The 17799-nt window shown below is 44.2% G+C and overlaps 1 protein-coding gene across 1 annotated transcript in view; it reads right to left on the reverse strand.

Annotated features, from left to right (window-relative positions):
• The window catches only part of LOC120443076 (transmembrane protein 132D-like), a 133810-nt gene that overhangs the window by 43925 nt on the left and 72086 nt on the right, over nucleotides 1–17799 (reverse strand). The window lies entirely within an intron of this gene.

Consider the following 17799-nt stretch of genomic DNA (forward strand, 5'->3'; position numbering starts at 1 on the left):
CTTTTCTAAATAAATCACACTTGTGTTAAAACCCACCAACACAGATCAAAATACACAGTATTTCTCTATAGTTTTTCTACAAGACAAAATATGTGCGAACACATTAGCTCACAGTTTTATATATTAGTGTTAGACTGAGCATCACAGGTTACATTAATGCATCGCTGTTTTTCATCCCTATTCTAAAGGCCTTACACAGGCATATATCAAAAATGACATATTGCTCCTTTGCAGTTTATTTCCATATATTTACATTCAATTTTTATCCATCTTCCAGCATATTTGCCAGACATTTCATAAACATTGGGAGTTTGTAGCCTCAGATTACTGTGGTTTTGATGCAGTATCTCAGTTCCAAAGAGGGCAAGGAATTCTGATGACAGCGCTGTGTTGGGAGGGTTTTTTTTATTTCTAACCTTAAACCTTCATCTGTTTGGCTTGTCAGATTTTTATTATGTAAGGCACTGAAGCACAGAATTGATCACTTACTGTAACCTGTTTAATTGTGAATGTAAGCTAAATGCCACCACCATAAATATTTAATTAAGTTACAACTTAGTAAAGTCAAGGGAGAGTATGGTTCTTTTTTTAAGCTAGCTTTGGTCTTCGGTTACAGTACCATAAATGTTGCCAGAGATTCAGATGTATGCAACCTATTTTGATAAATCCCTGCTTACCAGATTCTACAAAAGAACTTTTTCACCGAATGTTTTGCTTATACTGTGTAGGGTCTTTCTAGATTATCTAATTTCACTATATTCTGTGATTCTTATTATTTATTTCTGGTTTAAAGTGGACATTGCACACTTTAAGAAAAGTGCCTCCTTCTTTCCATCAATTTGGATTTAGCAGGATTGAGTTGGGTGACAGTAGGTTGTTTTATTGTCTGTTTAAGCTAAGCTTTGGCAGGTTAGCGATATATAATATTGCTAACCTGCCAATATAATATATAAAATAAAAGTTAAGTTTGATTTGCTATCAATATATACCAAAGTTTATCCAATTTTAAAAGATAACCAAATTTTAACCTACTTACTAAAGTTTTATGTCTATAGTGCAGTGTTTTTGTAGTGATGACAGTTCCTGATGATAGCAATAAGCATACTGGGAAACTATCATGATTGAATAGCCTACATGGCAACCTACTATGGTAAAAACACCAAAAAAAGAATAAATTATTACATTTCCCTATACACACACACGTACAAAAAAAAAACCCCACATGCAGATGGATTTCCATTGAACCCAAGCTGGCATAAACAAAAGACACACATAATGCATTTGGTGTGTGTGGAAATGTGTGCGCATTTTGTGTCCTAGGGAAGTGAAGTGTGAAAATATAATGAGGGTGGGACAGCGTAGCGCTGTCTGGGGCAAGTCATACTGAGGCGACTACACAGAAAAAATAATAGCACAGAAATAAAGTGATACCTCAGTGAAACATGAATAAGCAGGCTGGTTTGGTTATGGTGCGTGGGCACATAGGGAACAGTTTAAAGGGAGAGAGACAAGCAGAGGGAAAAGAGAACAGTAAGAGAGCAATAGAATAAAGGGAAGAAGACTGAAGTAGAGGAAGATGACTAAACATAAGAAAAGAGAAAATGATGACAAAAACTGAAACATATCTGGAAAAATGAGCAGACAAAGCATTTTACTGATTGAAGATGCTAATATGCTTTACATTACACTTCACCACATAAGACAAAATCTTGTCTCAGGTCAGATGTTTGGAACAGATGGATAGTTTTCTGTATCACTAAAGCTTTGGAGTGAAGATTAATATGGCTGCTACCAAATTAAAATCTGTAGAGAAAAATTATTCTAAAACTATAACTTCTTTTTCAAATTCATAATGGTCATGACTGTGTATTACTGTACAATCTCAAACTGAAGTTTTGTCCCTAAAAATCTACCCTCTATAGGTTACTCTCTTTATTCTTCATCTGATGATGGTGCCATGTTTTCTCACTGTGCCTCCAGCATTTCTTCCCTTCAGGCATGTGGAATTAATTGTGGATTCTCAAGTCTTGAATGGTGGGTAAGACTGGAAATTGTTATAAATATGCAAGTCAGGTGAATTAATGGATAAAATAAAAGAAAAATTATATATAATACATATAAAATTAACTTAGCAAAGTGACATAAGGAAAGTAAAGCAGCAAAGCAGTAAAATTTGCAAACTAAAGAAATTTGTGTTTGCTTGATTATTTTGTTGACGTAACAGTGCTTCTTGGCAATAAATATTATACTATTTGAAAGTCTGTTTTTATTCCCTTAAATTGCTCCACATTTGTAAGCAAGTCAGAGTTAAGTATGTGTGTTGCACCCATGAAAAACTTGCCAAATTTTCTCTCCCAATGCCAAACAACTTATTCTGCTATTGACTCTTGTTGGCTCTCATTAGCTGCGTGCAGTGTGTTGCAAATTGTCTGGGTAGAGAGCCATCAGACATACCGTCCTGCAAACCTTGACTGCAAATCTGTAGAAGACTGCCTATGATTCCTAAGTGCTGACAGGGTGAGGAAACTGTTTTCTCCTAGGGATGCCGGTCCTATTCTTGGGATGCCCCTTTCCCAGTCCGTCTCCCCTGTTACATGGAATTTGGCCTTCAATTTGGAGATGACATTAGGGCTACTCTAATGCTGCAACTTCATTTTGCACAATACCAAGTCAGTGAAATGTGCCATGCTTGGCACCAAGCACCTAAATTCTGATGGTATACTGCCAAGAGATATTGTTACAACAGAAAAATAATCAGCCAAACACAAATCTCTTTACTTTCCATTGCTAAGTTTACACAATAAAAACATAAAATTAAAATATCCATCCATTTTCTTCTGCTTATCCGCTGCCGGGTTGTGGGGGCAACAACATAAGCAGAGAAGCCCAGACTTCCCTCTCCCTGGCCACCTACTCCAGCTTGTCTGGGGGATACCAATGCATTCACAGGCCATGTGTGTGCCCCAGGGCCTCCTCCCACTGGAACATGCCCGGAACACCTTACCCAGGAGGCGCCCAGGAGGCATCCTTGTCAGATGCCCGAACAACCTCAACTCGCTACGTTTGATGTGGACAAGTAAAAGCTCTACTCTGAGCCCCATCCGGAAGGCCCTCCTCACCCTCTCTCTAAAGGAAAGGCCACCCCCCTTCCAAAAAAACCCAGTTTTTTGGGGGGGGGAAATGAGTCCACAACCTCTTTATTTCGGTCACTACCCAAAGCACTACCCAAAGCTTACCCAGGAGGCGCCCAGGAAATGTCAGATGCCCGAACAACCTCAACCTCTTTATGTGGACAAGTAAAAGTCACTGAGCCCCATCCAAAGCACTCACCCTCTCTCTAAAGGAAAAGCTCCAAAAAAAAACCCAGTTTTTGGGGGGTGAGACAACCTCTTTATTTCGGTCACTACCCAAAGCACTACCCAAAGCTTGTGACCATAGGTGAGAATATAGACGTCCATGATGGACTGGTACAGCGTCCACATCACCACAGTCACAGCACCAATCCATTTGTCGATCTCCCGCTCCCATGATCCCCTCACTCATAAACAAGGCCCCTAGATACTTAATCTCTTCTACTTGAGGCAATAACTCATCCCTGACCCTGACCTTTTCCAGCTGAGGACCATGGCCACAGACTTGGAGGTGCTGTTTCTCAGTCCTGCTGCCTCACACTGCCTCACAGTCCTGCTGCCTGTGAAACACTCTAGTGCGAGCTGGAGGCCACCACCTGATGAAGCCAACAGAACCACATCATTTGCCATAAGCAGACAGGAGATTCACCTGAGTGGAAGCCTTCTGCCACTTGACTACACCTAGAAATTCTGTCCTTAAATATAAAAATAAAAAAAATAAAATATGTCATAGAAATTAGTGGGTACCCAGTTTTTTTTTGTACCTTTTTTTTTTTTAAAAAGGTCAGATCTTGCACCAATACATAAGGTATCACCAGAGGTTAAAGGTGGGTCACTTTAGGCTTAGGACTTAAGTACTCTTGTCGAGAGTACAATGGCAGTACCTTAGATGGTACGTACCTACAGATAAGCCTTAGTACCACTAAAGGTACAGTTAAAAGCTTTATCTTTTGAGAGTACAGAAGAGGAGTAGAGGTTTCTGGTAGAACTGCTTCAAAGGTGCATGGAGGAAAGGAGAAAGTCGGAAAACTGCCCAAACCATGCAAACTTTGTTGAATATAGAACTTTATTGCTTACCCAACACCTTTTTCTTCAGTATATTACAAACGATGCAGGAGATTTGACCTATTCAGTCTTGAGTCGTTGGCTGTGTAATGTAAGAGGCTTTTAGAATATGTAAAAATATTTATTTCATTGATCTTTAGTGCTTTGGTTTATTCCATAAAAAAATAACCCGTGAAGGTGATGTCATATTTATTACTTGATATGAAACTTCATGTAGTATTAGAGATCAACATTATGCAGATTTATGGCTGCAGCATGGAGATAAGCACTTCATATTTTGGTACCTATTATTCTTGGAGGTTGAGAGTCATTGGCGGAAAGAAGCTCCTTTGAAATGTACATGCAGTTGGTTTTCTGATATAGCTCGAAATAATCATGCTGTCTGGCAGATAGGTCATGTGGTCATATAATCAGTACATTTTCTTAGTAAGCTCCAGGTTTCCTTTTTCTTTATTCTTATTCTATCATTGAATACCTTTGAGGTTCATATTGCTGCATGTATGGTGTGTGTGTGTGTGTGTCCACAGGACTCTATGAAGCATATGTCCCAATCCAGGAAAGGGACCTTGAACAGCTGATAAACATGCGTGCATGCAGAGCGTTTTCATGCAGGCAAAAGTTGACCCTTGGATGGAGTCATTAACATCATCAAAATATGAGAAACAAATTGGGAAAAAAAGTTCCTCTGCATATTAATGAAATATTGTCCTTTATTATAGTAATGTTGCACTGATCACTGTTTGATTGCAATGTGATTGTTAGCAGCCTTGCACCCCAAAAAACACAGCGTTGGGGGCAATTTAATAAACCTTAGTTACAAATTATATAAATGCCAAAATACAGGAAATCTATATTTTTTTAAAGATGCATTACTATAAAAAGGGCTTTCAGTGGAAAGAGACTCATCAATTTGAGCTCAATTGGTGGCGCTATACAACAAGTCAGAGTTGGCCCTCTGTCATCCTTATACTGATATGCTATTGGCTACCTTTAAACCTGGCATGATCCTGATTCCCTGCCATCATTATTTGGCAACCATAAACCACAACAGGAGTCCATACCCACTGTGTCCTGCTGCACAGTTTGTCTTTGTGTGTGTGTATTTATGAGCACTCGAGTGTGCGTGTTTCATTCATGGGCATGCATGGTTAACTATGCGTATGTGTTTATATGACATTCAAAACTATCCCTGTCCCTTATTCATCTTTGTGTATGCATGATCATAATTAATGAAAAGGTCATGAAATATAAGTATAGATCATTCTGTGTCTCTCTGTAGAAAACTGGCCAGGGAGAAGGCCAGATGTACAGAGATTTGACAAGGCCCATCTGTGATCCTTCTTCCCCCTCTCAAAATGCCCATCCTGCTCTATTTCCAAGTACAAAGACACAAATTCAGCCAGTAATCAAAACACAGTGGAGCGTGTAGGACAGGAAAAGCGAGAAAGGAAGAAAGAGAGCAAGAGAAAAGCCAGATGGGTATGAGTGAAAAGGACAGATACCAAGATTTGATAATGTTATCAGCAGTGCCCGATATTGTGTTGGTTAAATATTGAGTCTGATTCTTAAATTTAATTAGAGAGAGGTGCACACATAAACACACACAGGCATGCATACACACAAAGACTATCTTTCATTGTCAGCCTTGTTTGAAAATGTGCCGGCTACTGTGTGGATGAATGATGAATGTTTAGACAGCTTAGTAAAAGACTAGAGTGTATATTAAAGTAAATTGTTATACATAAAAATGGAGAAAGAAGAACTTTAATATGGAAACATTTCGAGATGCATAATCCTTGAGTCAACATCTTTATGTATCTGGTATGATTCAGGGTTGCCATTCACTGCCAAAGCAGAATGTGTCAAATTGTTTTAAAATGTTGTTCCTGGTTTACTATGGAATGGACTGGACTGGCTTCTACTTACTGACCACTCAAAACACACATTTACCAATTCATTGACTTATTCTACAAGAATGATTCTAAATAACGCTGTGTACCCCATAACTGACTGGTAGAAAATTGCCAACATTTTGCTGTACACATTGAAGGATGTCCGCTTCAGTACCTCATACATCTCAGTCTGAGGTGTAAAAAAGGTGAACACGAATAGACAGCACATCTTCCTGTGGAGCACATCACCAAGTCAGACAGAGGACTGCCTCGCATACTATGGCCTGTCTGTCAGGCACTCTGTAATCCACGAGATGGTGGATGTGTTTACTGCCATTTCCTGTAGCTTCTCGCTCAGTAGCTGGCTGAATGGTGTTAAATGCACCTGACAAATCAAAGAAGGCGATCTTCACAAAGCAGCTGGTACTACCAAAATAGGAGCATGCTCTCTGCAGTATGTAGATTAATGTGTCATCCATTTGCAGATTTGGTCTATTTGTAAACTGGAGATATTTTCACCTGCAATTTCAGAATGACTCAAACTAGTCTCTCCAGCACCTTAATCAGATGTCATGTGATGGCGCCTGGTCAACAGTTGTTAATGGTTCAGTAACACTACAGCAAAAATAGGATGGCAACCTCTTTGTGACTAAGAAAGATAGGTGTTTACCTGGTTATTACACTGATTTTTTGCCTGCCAACTTGACTGCAAGCTGATAGCAGTCTGAGTCTATTGCTGTTTTATTGCCATCTTGAACCATCAGAGTCACTTTCAAGGTGCCACTGACTGCAAGTAGATATAGACCTGGTCAGTGTCTTTGAAGCAACCACTTCAAAGGCAATGAAAACTTCATGGCATATGGTTGCTATAGCTGGTGGTTTGTTGGTCGCTCCTTTACATGTTCTCCAATCACCGTTTTTCCTGTGTGTGAGCTTATGCTAGAGTGTGACTTTACCGCTGATGGTAGTAGAGGTCTCAGTTTCTGATATGTTTTCCAAAACACTGGTATCTTCTCCTGCTTCAGGTTGCAGACAGGATGCAAATGTGAATCAGGATCACAGACTGCTAGCTAGCACAGGCCCTTAGAGCCCCAGGACCTGTAGCCTTATCCTGATGTAGTTTCTCCAGATGTCTTGCAACCTCACTAGAACTCAAAGTCAAGTAGGGGGTGTTTTATCACAGGTGGGTAAGATCTCTTGGGGAAAAGCAAAAGAGAAGGGTAAATAATGGAAGGTATTGGGGGGTTGTGTGGAAGTTAGGGTGTGTGTGATGGAGGAGGCAGCATAGGCCTTTGAACTAAACTTGCTGAAGATATTGTTTAGCTCATTTGCTCTCTCCAGGCTGCACGTGCTCGTCTCTCAGTCCCCTTGAACCCAATGATTTTATTAATTCCACTCCACATACCCTTCATGTTGTTCTGCTAGAGTTTGCCCTCCAGCCTCCACCTGTAGGAGTTCTTGCATTTCCTCCCTTTCACCCTTAGGTCATTCTACACCCTTTTCAGTTCTTTTCTGTCCCCAGACCTTAAGGCTTTTTTCTTCTTTTTTCTTTCTTTTTTTTTATTAAGTAGTTCTTTCAGGTCACTAGCAATCCACGGTTTGTTGTTCACAAAGCAGCATACAGTGTTAGCCGGTAAGATGGTATTTTCACAGAATGTGATATACTCTGTGATGCAGCCAGTCCCACTTCTAAAATCCTTCAATGCTGCAATTCCCTGATTGCTTCAATTTTCCATCCTGTAACAACTCTTAGGGTTACAATGTATGATGTAGTAGTAGATGTAGTACTTTGTAATCTCTGGTGGCAAAATTAAAATACTATTGAAAAGCTGATAGGAGTCTTATCTTGTGACCACAGGAGAAAACCATGCTGCCCATTACTCGCGATTTCCTTTCATGTGTGACAGTCATCAGCCAACTAATTCTGTCATCTTTCCTCTTTGGTCTCACTCGTCTGTTCCTCTTTGCCAGTCTTATTATTGTTTTTATTGCGCGTGTGCTTTTGTCTGTTTTTGTTCTAGACTTAAACAAATAGCTATTCTTTATAAATTCTTAGGCATGGCTAGAAAAGTAATTGTGATTGTATTAAAAAGTTAATATTTCTAGTAAAGCAGTTACATATTTGGGAATTGTTAAAATCCACCAAATGTCCAAATTTAAGTGTTTGATAAAAGCATCAAAACATCAGGTTGCTTTTGCTTCATTCAGTGCAGACACAACACAGGAAAGAAAATCTATCATGGTAGAATTTTCTGAAAAGAATGAACTCCATTGATCACACAGATGGCACACTATCTGAGAAAGCGAGACGGAAAGAAATACGGAGACTGAAAGAGCTGCAGACACATACAGCGAGATAAATAGAGATGGTGTGAGTTATGGAAGAAAGGAAGGAAAGAGTGGTTAAGGAGGAGAGATAACAGGGAGAATGAGGATGGAGGGGATGAGAGAGGGATGAGGTTTCTATTTCTGAGCAGCCCATTCATCATGAGCATAGAGTTTATTTTGGTGGTCTCTCTCTCTCTCTTTTTCTCTTGCTGTCTGTCTCTCCTTATACTGTCCTGCGTGATCTCTTATCACTAGTATTAAATATACTTTTAATCTTCTAGGGGAACTCCATTGGTTGTAATTGTTAATGTAGCTGTGATTCTCATAGGGACAACTGATCAACATGTGAAAAGTTGTAAAAGGTCTTCTGTGGCTGTGGAGAAATAATGTCAAGAGCAAGAAATAACCCCTGATGATGTCATCAGAATCAGAATACTTTAATAATCCCTAAGGAAATTATGACTATCTTATTTGGATCTGGGAGACAAACCTTATATTATAAAACGGGGCTGTAGTATTAGTTGTAAAAAGCTGCAGAAAGACCCCTCCAAAGCCAAAGGGTCTAATAAAACTTTTACTAGTTGGGAATTTGGACCGTCAGTTAACTTCAATAAATTGCCCTTGGGTTTTTTGCATCTCTGATGTGCTTTACTGGCATGCACTTTAATTTTCTTTTCTTTAAGTATAGAACCAGATTTAAAGGGCTTTTGTTTTTAGGTACTGTTTTGTTTAGGCATCAAAACTCTAAAACACCAGGGCTCTAAAACTAAAGTTTGTCCTGCAGAAAAACTAAATATTATTTCAGGTCAGTTGCCTCACACTTGTACAACAGATGATTTTTCTGTTTTTGAAGTTCTCATTTTGAGTGGTTTAAACTGTGTCTAAATGTGCTGAATGCCAGACCCAAGTAATGTTAAAAGTTGGAATTTATCCTAATGTGACAAGTTATTACTTATTGGACATCCTTTTCTTATGGCCTGAGAGTCTTTTTGACCTGCAAACTGTTTAGTGATAATATGCCAAACAGGATTAAGTCTAAAGAACTTATGCATTAGGTGTGACTTTCACCTTCTGGCAACTATTGGAGTGTCTTAGCAATGTATACAAAGTCTATCTGCATTTCTACGGATAAGATTTGTGCAGAGCAAAACAAACAGTCAGAAGACAGGGATAGGTGAGAGGGATAGATGACGAGGTGTAGATGCAATTTATGGTGTCAGGTACCAGATGTGAATCATCACCTCCAAGTCTGTGGTGATGGTCCTCAGCTGGTAAAGGGTGGAGTGCCCACTCTGGGTCAGGGATGAGTTACTGCCCCAAGTGGAGGAGATTAAGTATCTTGGGGTATTGTTCAAAAGTGAGGGGAGAATGGAGCGGGAAATCAACAGATGGATTGGTGCTGCGGCTGCATGTGGATGCTGTACAGGTCCGTTGCAGTGAAGAGAGAGCTGAGGGTAAAAGCGAAGCTCACAGTTTACCAGTCAATCTACACCCCTTTGGGTAGCTTTAGGTAGTGACCGAAAGATTGAGATCACAGATACAAGAAGCAAAAGCGAGGTTTTTCCAAAAAGTGGCTGACTTCTCCCTTAGAGATAGGGAAAGGAGTTCAGCCGTCCAGAAGGGGCTCAGAGTAGAGCCCCCTAACCCTGCTCCTCTACATCGAAAGGAGCCAGTTAAGGTGGTTCGGACATCTGACAAGGATGCCTCTTGGGTGCCTCCTGGGTGAGGTGTTCCAGGTATGTCCCACCGGTAGGAGGCCCCAAGGCACATCCAGGACATGCTGGACAGATTCTATCTCTTGGCTGGCCTGGGAACGCCTTGGTGTTCCCCCCGACAAGCTGGAGGAGGTGCCCAGGGAGAGGCAGGTCTGGACTTCTCTGCTTAGACTACTGCCACCGCAACCCAGCCCCAGAAAAGTGGAAGAAAATGGATGGATGGATGGATGTAGCAGATCACTCAAAAAGACTAGCCAGCAAACAGAATATTATTTTTAAAAAATAATATTACTATTGTGGAGGTAAACACAGACGACACGAGAGCTCTCGATTATCACTCGTCGTTTATTCTCATCACCACCACAGAACTGAACTCTTTTCCCTCCAAAACATAACAACAACACTTCCTGAGGACTGGGTGTGAGTGGAGCCCTCCAGTGGTCCACCACACATGCCCCCCCCGAACACCCAGTAGGGTCATCCCCTAGTCCAGAACCCTTGCCTTAATCAAACGTCCAGAACGGCTGAACCGGGGAGGTGGAGAGCTGGCTGAGGGGAAACGTGCCTGAGGACCAGGCTGGCATGGGCGGCCAGGAGAAGCTGAAGATAGCTCGGGCCCTGCCAGGTGGGGGGTGCTCCCAGAGGAAGAAGCAGGGTTGTCCAGTCCAGTGGAAGGCGGGCGGCCACAGCGGGGGGCCTGAGCCGGCACCAACTGATCATCCTGCAGCACATGTGCCGGCTTAAGTCTGTCAATAGAAACAGTCTCCTGACGACCCCCAAAGTCCAAAAGGAAATGCTTCCGGCCCGGTTGAATAACCCTAAAGGGGCCGTCATACAGTGGACGCAGCGGAGGCCTATGAGCGTCATGCCTGACGAAAACAACCTCGGAACAAAGGTGTTGGGCAGACAATGGTGCACTGGGCCAGGAAGAGAAAACGAGTCTCTTGGGGGACGGAGAGACAGCACAGAGGGAGCGAAGCACGGGGTGGGCTCTCGGGCAAGAATTCCCGGGGACCCGGAGGGGCTGACCGAGGACAAGTTCAGCCGGGAAACCCCGAGGTCTTCTTTAACCCGCAGCGCAACCCCAGTAAAACCCATGGGAGGCGGTCAACCCAGTTGCCATCCGTGAGAGAAGCACGAACGCGCCTTAAGCGACCGGTGGAAACGCCGCGACATCCCGTTGGCCTGCGGGTGGTACGCAGTGGTTCGGTGGACCTTGACACCCAGGCCGTCAGCCATGGCAGACCAAAGCTCGGAAACAAACTGGGGCCCCTGTCTGAGGTGATGTCGGCGGGGGACCAAACGCGAAACCCACGTTGACAAAAATGCCCTGGCCACTGCTGCAGCTGTAGTGGACGCCAGAGGCACTGCCTCAGGCCAACGGGTTGTGCGGTCCACCACAGTCAAAAGGTGCGTGAAACCCTGTGACTGCGGCAGGGGACCAACCAGATCCACATGCACATGATCAAAACGCCTCCCTGGAACGCGGAAGGATTCGAGGGCGCCTGTGTGTGCCTATGGATCTTAGCGTTGGCATGGGATGCACGCCGCTGCCCATTCTTTCACCGATTCACGAAGGCCCGGCCAAACGAACCTAGAGCTGACCAGCTTGACCGAGGCCCGGACGCCTGGATGAGAGAGGGCATGCACGGTGCGGTCGCGGCGCGCCTGGATGAACTACAGGGCGTGGTGGTCGGCATCAAAGCAGGCTAGGCCCGCCGTTCCCACGGGTCTGTCCTCCAGCACAAGGCCCGTTTGCTCGAACCTACAGGGCGTCCGGTCCGCCCGTTGATGGACCAACAAAGTCTATGCCAACATAAATGGGAGAAACCAGGCGGGATAGTCGCCCACGCAGTTGGACTTACCAGCCACGTGCTGAATGTCGGGTCTGTCCTCCAGCACGCCCACGGGTCAGAGACCTTGGACATCGCGAATGTCAAGGGTTTATGATCAACGACGCGGTGAAACTCCGACCCTCGAGAAAAAAACGAAAATGCCGGGTCGCAAGGTGCAGGGCCAGCAACTCCCTGTCAAAAACGCTATATTTGCGCTCACTGTCCCTAAGCGTGCGACTGAAAAAGGCAAGCGGTTGCCAGACACCGGAGACCCGCTGCTCCAAAACTGCGCCCACCGCCACGTCCGACGCATCGGTGGTCAACGCGATCTCCGCCGATGAAAAGCCGAAACGGCCCGGACCTTGTCCGGCAACGGAACCACACCGTCAGCGGAAATGCGGTGGCCCAAGAAATCCAGAACCGGCAAGCCGAACTGGCACTTGGAGGGGTTGACGATCAGGCCGTGTGCCACCAAGCGCTGGAAAACCTGACGCAAATGTGACGCGTGCTGACTCTCAGAACAGCTGGCCACCAATATATCGTCAAGGTACACGAAGACGAAAGGCAGCCCGCGCAAGACAGAGTCCATCAACCGCTGAAAAGTCTGGGCGGCGCCTTTCAGGCCGAACGGCATGCGCAAAAATTCAAACAGGCCGAAAGGGGTAATAATGGCAGTCTTCGGGACGTCTTGGTAGCAAGACGGGAACCTGGTGATACCCCCGCACTAAGTCAATTTTAGAAAAATCGAGGTGCCGGCAAGGTGGGCGGAAAAATCCTGTATGTGGGGAATGGGGTAACGGTCGTTCTCCGTGACATTATTCAAACAACGAAAATCCCCACACAGCCGCCACTGACCGTCGGACTTGGGCAACATGTGTAGCGGAGAGGCCCAGGCACTATTCGAACGCTGCACAATGCCAAGGCGCTCCATGGCGGCAAACTCTTCCCAAGCGACGGAGAGTTTCGGCGGGGTCGAGCGGCGGCAGCGTGCTGCGAACACCGGGGACCGACCGTCAGAATATAATGTTCAACCCGTGCTTCGTTGCCATGTTTGAGAAATTAGGAACAGTCAGTGAAGGGAACTCAGAGAGCAAACGCTGAAAAACATTCCCAGAAGTCACCAAATTAGCCCGATTCAGGGGCTCGATGGCGCGAGTGAAACAGGGTACTGAAGAAAAAGACTGGGCGTCGATTAAGCGTCTGTTAGCGACATCGACCAGCAGTCCGTGAGCACAAAGAAAATCAGCGCCCAAAATAGGAACAGAGCTAGCGGCAACAACAAAGGTCCATTGGAAATCCCGACCATGAAAACAAACAGTCACGAACCTTTCCCGAGCGTTGCGATGGGAGAGCCATTAGCCGCAATGAGCTGCGGTCCGCAGCCCGCTGCTAAACTGTTGGCGCCGGACGGGGAAGGAGGCTCTTCTGTGAGCGAGTCGACCAGGAAACGTCTCCCGAGCGCGAGTCTTCTATGAAGAGCAGCTTTTCCTTGTCGCCAGCGGTCGCGCCGCTACAGCGCGCTGTCGGGTCCCGTGTCCCAGGGTAGGAAAAACACAAGGCAGCAAACAGCGCGCTCTGGGGCCAAAACGCTGATGGTAGAAACAGAGGTCCCGTCCGCGGTGTGGCTGCGCCCGCGACCTTTGCCGCCAGCGAAGGAGCGGACACGTCGGGCAGGTCAGCGGGGAAGTAGGAGGCGAGGCTGGAACTAGGTCGTGATCGTGGAAAGCACGGGTAGCCAAGAGAATACGATCCGCGTCCTCCGCCAGGGAGCGATAATCCTTCGTGCCCAGAAGTGGAGAGTTGGCGAGGCCGGCTCTCACGGCCGCCGGCAGCTGTCGGAGGAAGATGTGGGCGAACAGGAATCCCCCGTCGTCCGGACCGAGAAAGGACAGCATGCACTCCATCAGTTCGAGAGCCGTACCGCCACCCAGGCCTGAGAGGGAGAGGAGCTTCTCAGCTCGCTCTGCGTCGGAGAGGGCATAGCGCTGAAGAAGCAGCTCCTTAAGGGCGGCGTACTTCCCTCGGGCAGGTGGGTCCCGGAGGAGAGGCAACGCACGACGGGTGGCTAGCGGGTCGAGAGAGGCCACCACCTGGTGATATTTCGTGTCGTCAGCCGAGATGCCACGAAGGGCGAACTGAGCCTCCACGTGCACGAACCACGACAGGGGATCGTGAAGCCAAAAGTCCGGCAGCTCGAGCGGCACAGCAAACGCAGCCGCAGCTGGAGGCAGAGGGCTGGCGGCTGCTGATGCATCCAGAGCGAAGTCGGTGCCACCATCGGACTGCAGCATGTTCGAGTCAGGGGTCACCAATGTGGAGGTAAACACAGACGACACGAGAGCTCTCGATTATCACTCGTCGTTTATTCTCATCACCACAGAACTGAACTCTTTTCCCTCCAAAACATAACAACAACACTTCCTGAGGACTGGGTGTGAGTGGAGCCCTCCAGTGGTCCACCACACTATATACAAATGTTTAGATGGAAAAGATAATCAATTAAACTATTGTGCTAACTTTGAAAGTCATTCATTTTTTTAAAGTGCAGGCTGCTGTCCTGACTTGTCCATTTGTAGTTGTACTGATTGTTTTTGCAGGTGTACCCATAGAAACGAACACCTTTAAAACAATATTGTGGGGTTGTTGGTCAATCAAATGTTTTTGTATTTTGCAGTTTGGATATCTTTCCTTCAAGATGGTCATAGGTGCCCAGACCCTCAACATCTGCACATAGTATTAGCCTACCACAGGTAGCAGGCTACCCCAAACACGTTGTTTTACATGAACAAGGTGGTCGTGGATAGAGTCATATTCCTGCCTTGAATTATTGCTTCAGTCCAACCTCTTTTTTATTGTGATTAAGTTACCTTTCAGTTTGTCCTTGCCCGTTGGTGTGTTTGCTGAATTTGTCTACCCCACAATTTTCAAACACACCCATGCACACCACCTGTTGATTGATGTCCCTGTCATAGGATCAGTGGAGTCACATTTCCCCAGGTATGGTCTGACTACTATCTCTTTCCACCACCACTAATCCCTTTCCCTACCCTTCCATCCAACTTGCTTGGATCCAGTAACCCCCTTTCACTTTCTGCCTGCTTCTTTTTTACTTACTTTTTTTTTTTTATCCTGTATACCTCCCAGCATCACTTTTCTCCTCTCAGTTTGTTTTCACGTTTCTCTGTCTTTGTCATTAGCCCTTTTTATAGACATAGATTCTCACAAGATCCATAGTATAGGATTATAAGAGAATCTTGCCAGGCTTTAAGATATGCAGCCAATTCACAGTAACAAAGAAAAAAAAAAAAACTGAAGTGAGTTTACATAAATAAACAGAAGGTTCAACCAATCGCCTGGCAAATACTTTTTGAAGGCATCTGTCCTTTTCCAAGCTGTTTCCTGGGACTACTTCTCAGATACTTCTGTGAACAATCCAGTATCATGACAAAACGTGTAGCAGAGACGTCGGTCCAACGTGTCCATTTCACACTTTGCCTCTCCAGAGCGTGAAATGGACACGCAAGTAGACGTTGTAGTAAGCTGCAGGACCAACAGACGGAGATATTTTATTTCAAGCCAACATTAAAATAAATCACGGGTAAGCATTTAAACAGACATTGCTAACACATTTACATATAAATATACATAAGCAGCGTAGCTTATTAGTTTCTAGCTATTAAGAATCCTGGAATGTACTTCATACGTTCCTTGGTCCCTAACGACTTCTTGGATTTAAATATATTATCTCCCCCTGCTGGTACTGAAACTTCAGCATGCGTGTCCATTTTAAGCTTTGGCGTGATATCAGATTGCTGTGAAATAGCCCATACAATGTTTTATGGCCTACTTATGGTCACTGCATTGGTCAAGTCGTATGCAATGATGTCATCATAGCATTTATGTCGGTGGTGAGAGCTTTCCAAACAATATTCTGCAATATTTTCATGAAGTTTATGTGTCACCATTCAGACACACCTGCAACCTCCACATCAGCTCTGGTGTAGGAGGAGAAGTAGCCGAAATCAGAAGCAAAGAAATTGTGGAGATTTTTTTCCAGGTTTTCTACAACAAAATCGCATCTTTTAAAGCTGTCACAACATCTCCCTTTGTACAATCTGAAATTCTCTGAGCCTTAGTTTAGTTACATTGAAACAGCAGCAAAAACGGACAGCAGTACTTTTAATGAGACCGCATTACCTTAGCCAGGTTAGAGAAATTGAGAGGTGCATAACAAGTTGAAATAACACCAAAACAGGTCCAGCAGTTGTATTGTCACCTTTAGTTTGCACTACCAGGGAGGAAGACAACAGTGGCTATAAAATGGCCTTCAGGTTAGAAAAGAGATAGATAGCAGGAGAAAGACTGATTCTGTCATATGTGGGTTAATCATCATAACATAACCAAGCCTTATTACATTTTTTCTGTTAGTTTTACAGCAGGGAAAATTATTTTCCAAATACTAATAAGGTACTATTATACATACTACTATGTGAAGTCTACATGGTGTATCTGGGTGTATTTGACTGTTGTGAAAGCTGTGGTTATCATGGTATCTGCAGTTCTTAGTAGATGACTGGTCAAAGTTGAACTGAAATACGACTTAGCCACCATTCTCTTCCATGTTCATAAAGCATGTTCCACTCTCACTATACTTACACAGTCACCCCTCTCCAATTTCCTTATCACTTTCCTTCACTCTGTACAGCCAGCCTCTCCTTGAGGAGTAAGAGAAACAGGGGGAGATTGAGTGAATGAAAGATTCAGTGAAGGATGGATAAGATGATGGGAAGAGGACTTTGGGAATTGTGAATGTAAATTTTGCGACTGTCATGCCAGAGAATTTATTTTTCTGTGCATGTTTGTGGGTTTTTGCCTGCTTGTGTGAAAGGTGTGGGAGCTGGGTAGTTGCAGGTGGGCAGTGGATTGATTTGGGGGTGGTCGATGAGTGTGTGTGTGTGTGTGTGGGGGAGGGGGGGGGGGGTATTCTGTCTTTCACACTGTAAATGTGAGTGTGTGGAATAAGAAGCAGGAAGGTGTGAAGAGCAATTTCAAATGGTCACCCTACAACTGAAAAAGAGAGACTGAGGAAAATAAAGAAAGGACCTCTTAGAAAGGAAGTCAGCAGCACCGACGGAAATGGAGGAAAGGCATGTAGGAAATCCAAGACTCATTCTGACTTACATTCCCACACACAAGGTATCGAAACTACCAGATGCTATGTCTGTTAAAATGTTATCAATATTATCTAGGAAATACGCTGTACATTGGGTCGATGTTTTTTGGGCCTATGAAACCCTTATGTGAACAGTATTTTTTTCTAATAAAGTTAATGTGTGCATGTTCTCCAAGTGGAAAGATGGACTGCCATCTTTCTTTCAGGAAAAAATGAAAAACACTTATCAATAATAGGCAGTAAAACAGTAGTTCCCAAATACACAGTGGATCATTGTGCTTTGAACAACTAATTTTATTTCAGATGGGCATTTCTTATTGAACAATGACAAGTATTTGTCTGCTAGTAGCAGATATACAAAATTAAAGCAAATGGTTTATTCAACCACAGTGGGAAACCCAAGCTTACTCAAGATGGGTGGATATGGCTATGGATATGGCGTGGTTTAAAGTTGTCTGAGCTACTGTAATGAGCTTCTAAGACAGGTGGCAGAGATAGTATACGAGCAGATAAATGAACTGTTCGTTTTGGTGGCTCTTTTGTTTATTTGAAACAAGCTGTACAGTAATACAAAACTGATTTTGTTTTTTCACCTGTAGAGTTTCCAAATCACGGAAGCCAGTTAGCGTGATAAACAAATAAAGTAAAAGTTATTTCAAG

Source organism: Oreochromis aureus, linkage group 12 (assembly GCF_013358895.1).
Source record: "Oreochromis aureus strain Israel breed Guangdong linkage group 12, ZZ_aureus, whole genome shotgun sequence".
Classification (NCBI taxonomy): Eukaryota; Metazoa; Chordata; class Actinopteri; order Cichliformes; family Cichlidae; genus Oreochromis; species Oreochromis aureus.